This window comes from Parasteatoda tepidariorum, chromosome 3, assembly GCF_043381705.1.
Source record: "Parasteatoda tepidariorum isolate YZ-2023 chromosome 3, CAS_Ptep_4.0, whole genome shotgun sequence".
NCBI classification, from domain to species: Eukaryota; Metazoa; Arthropoda; class Arachnida; order Araneae; family Theridiidae; genus Parasteatoda; species Parasteatoda tepidariorum.
The window spans coordinates 101,183,755-101,191,076 of NC_092206.1; positions in this window are offsets into that span (position 1 = coordinate 101,183,755).

Here is a 7,322-nt window from a genome sequence, read left to right on the forward strand (position 1 = left end):
TACATGCTTTAAAAAACCCAGAGAAAGTTTGAATAAAAACTTGCTGGCGGAAAGCGTTCTCGCGCCCCGGTTGATACTGATAACGACGCCCTTAACTCAATCTTAGGAATGGAATCTGAATTTTAATGAAAAAACAAAATTTTTTTTTCTTTGAATGTTTTGCTGGCGTAGTCTTAACGCTGCAGAAAATTTATACTTGTATTTTTATTACAATACTTTTATCAGAACTATATCAACCCTAAATTTAAGAAACATATGCTACTGTGAATAACCGAAATGGGCAGTTGTTGACTTTCTCTGGTGAATGTCGACAATCACATAGTCACTTTGGTGAATATCGGAATTATATACTAGGTTTAGTGAAGTGCCCAGTCTGCATTTAACCGGTACTCCGAACACTGATGTTTCTCCTAATCTATCTTCAGAGGACATTAAAATATCGAATAAATACAATAATATCAACTAATAAGTTAATTATAAATTGGATATAACAAATATTTAGGACATTTACCAAAGCGACTATGTGATTGCTGACATGTGAAAGTCGACATTCTCTTGATTTCTTTCATTCACGGTAACATATCTATGAACAAAACAAATAAGAATTAGAACAGAAATTTTAAATTTTTTTTGCCCGCTGTATTTTTTTCACCATCTTTAGAGGATCATTTCCCAGCCCCAGTTTGAAATTCTTAAATGCAAATACTACTATACATTCATTTAGTTTTTGATTATTCACGTTTCTTAAATTAAATCAGAAATATTATTAAAGCTTGAATAAAAGTAGTTGTTTGCTGTCATAAACTGAAACTAAATAATTAACATTCTAAATATAAAGAGAGCGTAATTCTAGTTTTTAATTTTATAAAGTAAACTAAAAACAAGCTATACAAAATATTGGGATGTGGAAATAATTGATAGAGAAGCATAAGTGGTTTCAGTTTTCGGGGATGCCTTCCCCTCTCTCTCCCACACTCATATAAATGAGAAAGCACATTTAGATCTGCATCTGTATTTAATAAGCTTTGTAAATTTGTAATGGTGTGTTTTCAAACTCGTATAATTGAATCCATTTTCACTCGATTTGGGGAAATTTCATTGAATTTTTGTTCTCTAAGTCGTTTCCGGTGCTGAGATGATTTTAAATGGCGTTTATAATTGTAATAATTTGCATTCAGCGTCTTCTTAAACATTATTTAATAAAAGGAAAAATTGTTGCCTGCCGTAACACAATTCAATGCTTTGTTTATTCACTAAAATGCCTTTCAATGATACGAAAATTCATTGCTGTCTCGTCTTTTCTACACTGATTGATTTTTTTTCATTCTTACTTTATTCACTCGCTATACTATGTCTAAAATCGTGCATACTGACAGTTCTCATGAAGAGAACTTGTAACAAAAAATCTTACAAAGAGCAGTTTAAAATGAACGAAAAATGACTTCGCATAAAATGCATTAACAAACGAAAGCATGGATATGATTATTGCTATTAAATAAGTCTTATAAAACTATATACAAAAATAAATAAATAAAAATCTACGTGCAACGGAAACTACAATAATAACCGTTTGAATAAATCAAATGATTAAAAGATCCCGGTTTTTGGCAAATGTTTGTAGAGAAAAAGAACTTCAGTTTACCGGAAAATCGTTAAGTAATTATTTTAAATATATATCAAATTACAAAATATGCAAAATATCGTAAAAATTTTATATATGTTTCTTGTTGTTAACATAACATTTATTAATATCTTGGTAATTATCCTATCTTTACTAGTTATCCTCGAAATTAACCTTCCCGTTTTGTTTCTTAAAAGCTCTTATTTCCCAAAAGAATCAGCCGAAACTTAAGATATTAAGATTTATATCAGCAAACTCACATTATATTATGAGTACTGTGCGAAAAAAAAACGGACCACCCTGAATAACTTTTGATCGGATCTCCATGTTTTAGGGCTCAATCTATATGGCTCGAGGAAATGGCCTTAAATATCCTAATTATTTAGCGTAGACGATATTTCAGGTTACGGAATCAGACACAAAAACGTACTTTTTTTGAATAAGCTTATCCTTTTTTCAACCGATTCGACATTTTTGACCCCCAAAATACGGGATAACCGAAAACTGGGAAATAGGGTCCCAATACTTTGGTCAGGCGAGCGCTCCAAAAATCGTATTATTTAATGCTCCAGAATTTTTAAGCTATTTAAAAAAAAAATTAGCTCTCAATTACAAAATCGATCATACAAATATAATTTATTGCAAAAAATTTTTTTTAAATATTTATTATTTTTAATTATTTTAATTAATAATGGTCCGACAAAGTTTGAATTGTAAGGTACACAATTTTTCAGAATATTTTAAAGTGTGTAATTTTACAGGACAAAACATAAAATTTGAGTGAAATCGGTCGAATAGGCTCTGAGAAGTTAAATTTGAAATCTACGACTTCCTTATAATTCGAATTCTCTGAAACTATACAACATATGCTTACGTGTACGGTGCCCCTCCAAAAAATATATTGTGAGGAAAATTAAGCACCTTGAATAACTTATGATTTAATTATTCAAGTACTATGATTATCAACGATTCAGGGGGTGCTTATACTCTAATTAGTTAATACAAACGATAGTTGCAAAATCATGCACAAGAGCGTATTTTATCTGAATAAATATATTCCTTTTTCTCGACGGATTCCTTACCTCCAAAATAGCAGAAATTTTGGTGAGTTTGGAAAAAAGATAATTGGGTATAATATAGCCTAGGTCACAGGTTGTGTTGTTCCTACTAAATTTAACCCATGAACGGCATTTTCTGCGAGCCTAACTTCAAGCCACAAATAAACAAACGAAGTGTTCGATCGTTTAAATAGCTGCTCGCCAGATTTTATTGCATTATAAAGAAAAGTTATTGAAACTAAATACAACTAAATAAACAACAACAACTAAAACAAATAACAACAACTACTAATAACAATAACTAAATAAACAACAACTAAATTCCATTCGTTTTGCATTGCGTCATATGTTGTTCCTACTAAATCGAAGTAGTTGTGTTTTTTTCATATTATACCCAATTTAGTCAGAAGACCCCCTAAATACGTTAAAGTTTCAGACCATGTTAATTATACCTCTGGGCACGTTTCGTCATATATCGAGAAAGTTTTAAGCCAATTAAAAAATTTCGCATACAATTATAAAGCTCGTGCGTCCAAAGATTATTGCCCACAAAAAATAATTTTTAATAATACATATTATTTTTATTTTATTTAGTGATAGTGGGAAAATTTAAATTGCGAGCAGCACCCATTTTTATATCTTTTTATAGAGTGTAAATTTCATGAGGCAAAATCGAAAATCTGAACGACCGAATAGTTCCTGAAAAATATTTGAGATAATTTTTTGAGAATAGTGGCGTAAACCACTGATCTCTCAAACTTTGTTCAATGGTTTCCATAAATTTCTAGAGAAGAGATCTATCCGGGCAAGTATTGTTTTCTATTGCTCTTTCCATCTTTAGTGATACTTTTATAGAGAGAACTTTAACCAAAAAGAAAATTAACTTAATAATATATAATTTAAAAAAACAATAAATGCATTTCCCAAACAAACAATAATTTACTTTATTTTGTAACTGACGACTCAATGAGATTCCCTTCAAGTGACGTAGTATGGGCACCTCGATCCTGATGGGTTATTGAAACGCTGCATTTGTTTACGTTAGCAACTGTTCTTTCCACTCTCTTTCGAGTAAATCAAATATCAATCCTCTTAAGTGACACATTCTATATTCTTTCACAAAGATTTCAATCCTTTCACTACGTATTTACATAAAGACTTAACGCATAGACTGGCATGAAACCACGTAGAACATACACAAACTTATATTGCATCAAAGCTGCCATGTACACGAAACAAAAATATATCACGGTTACAATAAAGAACATAAATAAATAGGAAATGAAGAATTATATTTCGACAAATTTGATGTGCGAATGGTAATTAACTTTACGTTAATAAATATTCTAAGTTATGTAAAGAAACTTAACTTTATATGCCGTTTTGCTAATTAAGATTAGCTGTTACTGATATTATCGATCACGTGTGTGGGTACAGATTGTCTTCTTCTTCTTGGAGTGCAGGTACCCGATTCTGAGTTGACGACTATCCATGTTCAACTCCGCAGCCTTCTCATTTTGAACTCAATCCTGAAGATAAATAGGAACTCCTGGATCAAGCAATGAAACAAACTAGCCTTCGCGGAGTACTTTTTGATGGGATTTACATGTATTTGCCAAAAGAGACACGGAGAAGAGAACACGAAACGACGAAAATCTCTCATGCTTAATCCGACGGCGAGGGGATTCTTACTCGTGATCCCTGGAGGATATTTTATATGAACAATGTAGTTGGTGTGAGCCGAAAGTAGAATTTGTATCGATCTGCCAGCTCTGAGATTCGAGCCAGAGTCACTTCATTAAGAGATGAGCGCTCCATCCCCTGAGCTACCTCGACTCCATATAATTTTTTTAAAAAAAGGAGGAAATGAATAATTTTGAGAACATTCAACTGAGCACTCGCTCAGAGCCTCCGTAATTCGGTGCTCTGTGCGATCTTACGCCTTGCACGTCCCTTTCGCCGGCCCTGCTTGCTGGCAAAATACGCATTACACATTAGAAAAAAAAAATGAAAAAAAGAAGCGATTTTTTTTCCTTTTAAGAAACTAAAGGAGCACACTGTGATGTATTTATAGAAAAAAAGATTCACCCCCAATTCATAGTGTTTTTTTTTTTTTTTTTTTTTTTTTTTTTTTTTTTTTTTTTTTTTTTTTTTTTNACGGTTTTTTTTTTTTTTTTTTTTACCTGGAAATCTTTAGAATATTTATTTAAAAAAAGGGAAAGAAAGAAAAACATCGAAGAAAATTAAAATTTTATTTCTATGAGTGTTAATTTTCAATTTATTTTAACCTGAAACACCCTTCAGAGCACGCGAGAAATATACATTACTTATATTAACTGAAAACAACACTTCAAAAAGAAAACATTTCCAGAACTAGCTGCCATTACAAACAATTTTGGGTAAAAGTATGACATTTTCCAGGACTTCTGCCTTCTCTACTATGAAAAATCATGTTATAAAAGACGTTGACTTTTTTTGAAGTATGCCAGTGCCACGAGATGTAACGAAATAACACAAACTAAATTGCGAATTTTCAACAGAAAATTTGCGCAATATGAAGTTTTTGAATATGATAATGTTGTACAGATTTATTTAAGTTAGTTAAAGCGTTTTAAAGTGTTCTCGATTCTAAAGAGAAAAAAAAATAAGGGCAGTAATTAATGTGTTTTAGATTGTAATAATACGTCTCTTTTTTTTTCAACATAAAACTAAAATATGTCTAACACAATTTGACTCGATTTTATTTTATCGATTAACATAAAGTGAGACTGATATAGGATATTATACCTTAGCTTAATATAAAGCTGAAATGTTTTAACGAAATATTTTTTCGTTTTCCATTCCGCTCTCTTCTAAAAAATAATTAAAAATATTCTTTTTCTATCTGTTAAAAAAGATTTCAAATTTAAGCCTGAAGCAACTGTAATCTCAAGGAATCTCAATATTTATATTGTGTCATTCGTTATAAAAGTCGAATAAAACGGAGTCTTTAAGGAATTCTGCGAATAAAATTGCTTTTTTCTAATTATAGAATAAAATAACGATAAAAATTATTTTATGTAAAAAATATACATTTTGGAGGGTTAATAGTTTTTATTTATTTATTTGAAAATATAACAAGACTAGGTTGAGTCTACCTAACACTAAGAAACTTATAATATCTCAGTAAAGCGTTTTAAGTGTTTAACTTAAAATCTCTTATTTGACAAAGTATGTTAGTGTAAATAAGGATTTAAAATAATGTGTCGTGAATTAAGTTTGTTGATCAGATTGAGAACAAAAACGCGATCTTGTTTTCTTGGAATGCTACAGGGCTTCATATGCCCTTTATTTACTGTTGTATCCAACCTTCCAAGAATTTCGACCATATGCAATGAAAAAGGCTTAGCCAGATAAACTATTGGATTGTCGATTTATTTAATTCGAATATGTTTTTATCATATGATTAAATAATGTCGATTAATGAACTGCAATATAAAACGCATTTCTTTCTAATAAGATTCAATAAAGATATAGTATTCAAAACCTGTAGAAATTAAGGGAGATGAGGAGTATAAGAGAAGAAATAAGACTTCTTAAGTCTTGACGTCATCTGTTGTCAGGTGTATCAGAAACAACCGTTGCTATGGTGAAGGTATACTAGGAGATCCCCGTTACATTTTATGAAGGGTGTATTAGTTTTTGGCAAGAAAACATGCGAATTGTTTAGTGAATAAGAAAATGCTATAAACATCGATGTGTGAATTAGAGATTATCAGAAGTGTATGATTACAAAACCCCCATTCACTTAAGAAATATTTTAAGAACCTAGCTCTTACTTTTTTCTTTTTTTAAGAAAAAAAAATAGCTATTTCATTTTTAAAAAAGATGGTGTCATAAAAAGATGAGGTGCCGTCATTAATGTATTAAGATTGGAGTATTTTAAATTCCCCTCCCCCCAATACAATCCAAAATTATGGATTGATTTTATTTTCCGGATGTTCATCAGCGAACGACAGGGATAAAAATCAAACTATCAAGTTTTACCACTTCTTAGCTCTCTCGATAAGAAAAAAAAATGAAGTACCTTACACTACAAGGAGAGCTTCAATTTTATACTATATATCTACATCATTTTATTCACAGTAGATTATTAGATAAATTATTAGTTATATTCTTGGATTACTATAGACTATAATACTGAAAAGAATTAACTGGTCGTAAAAGTAAATATATTGCTTAATATTTTTGTAAAGATCATTTATTGAAATCACATTTCAATCACATTCTTTTAAAAAAAGAAAATCACATTTTTGACTTATCCATCAGCGAAAGTCACAAATAATAATGTGACTTACAAATATTTTTTCTTTAATGGGTCAGTATCTGTATAGCTCCATCTGTCGAAAAGATTTAGAATAATTCCAGAAAGGCAATGGAAAAAAAAGTGTGTCCTGTCACAACTGAATTTCTTTTGTTCTTATCTAAACAATTTTCTGAACATAAAGAGTTTTCTGGACATAAAGTTTTGACAAGACAATTTTATAAGATTCTGTATGCTGATCTTAAATTTCACAATAGTGATATTTTGCTTTAGAAAATATTAAATTGTCTATGTGCAGAAATTTAGCTACCCATTTGTTACTTACATATATATATATATA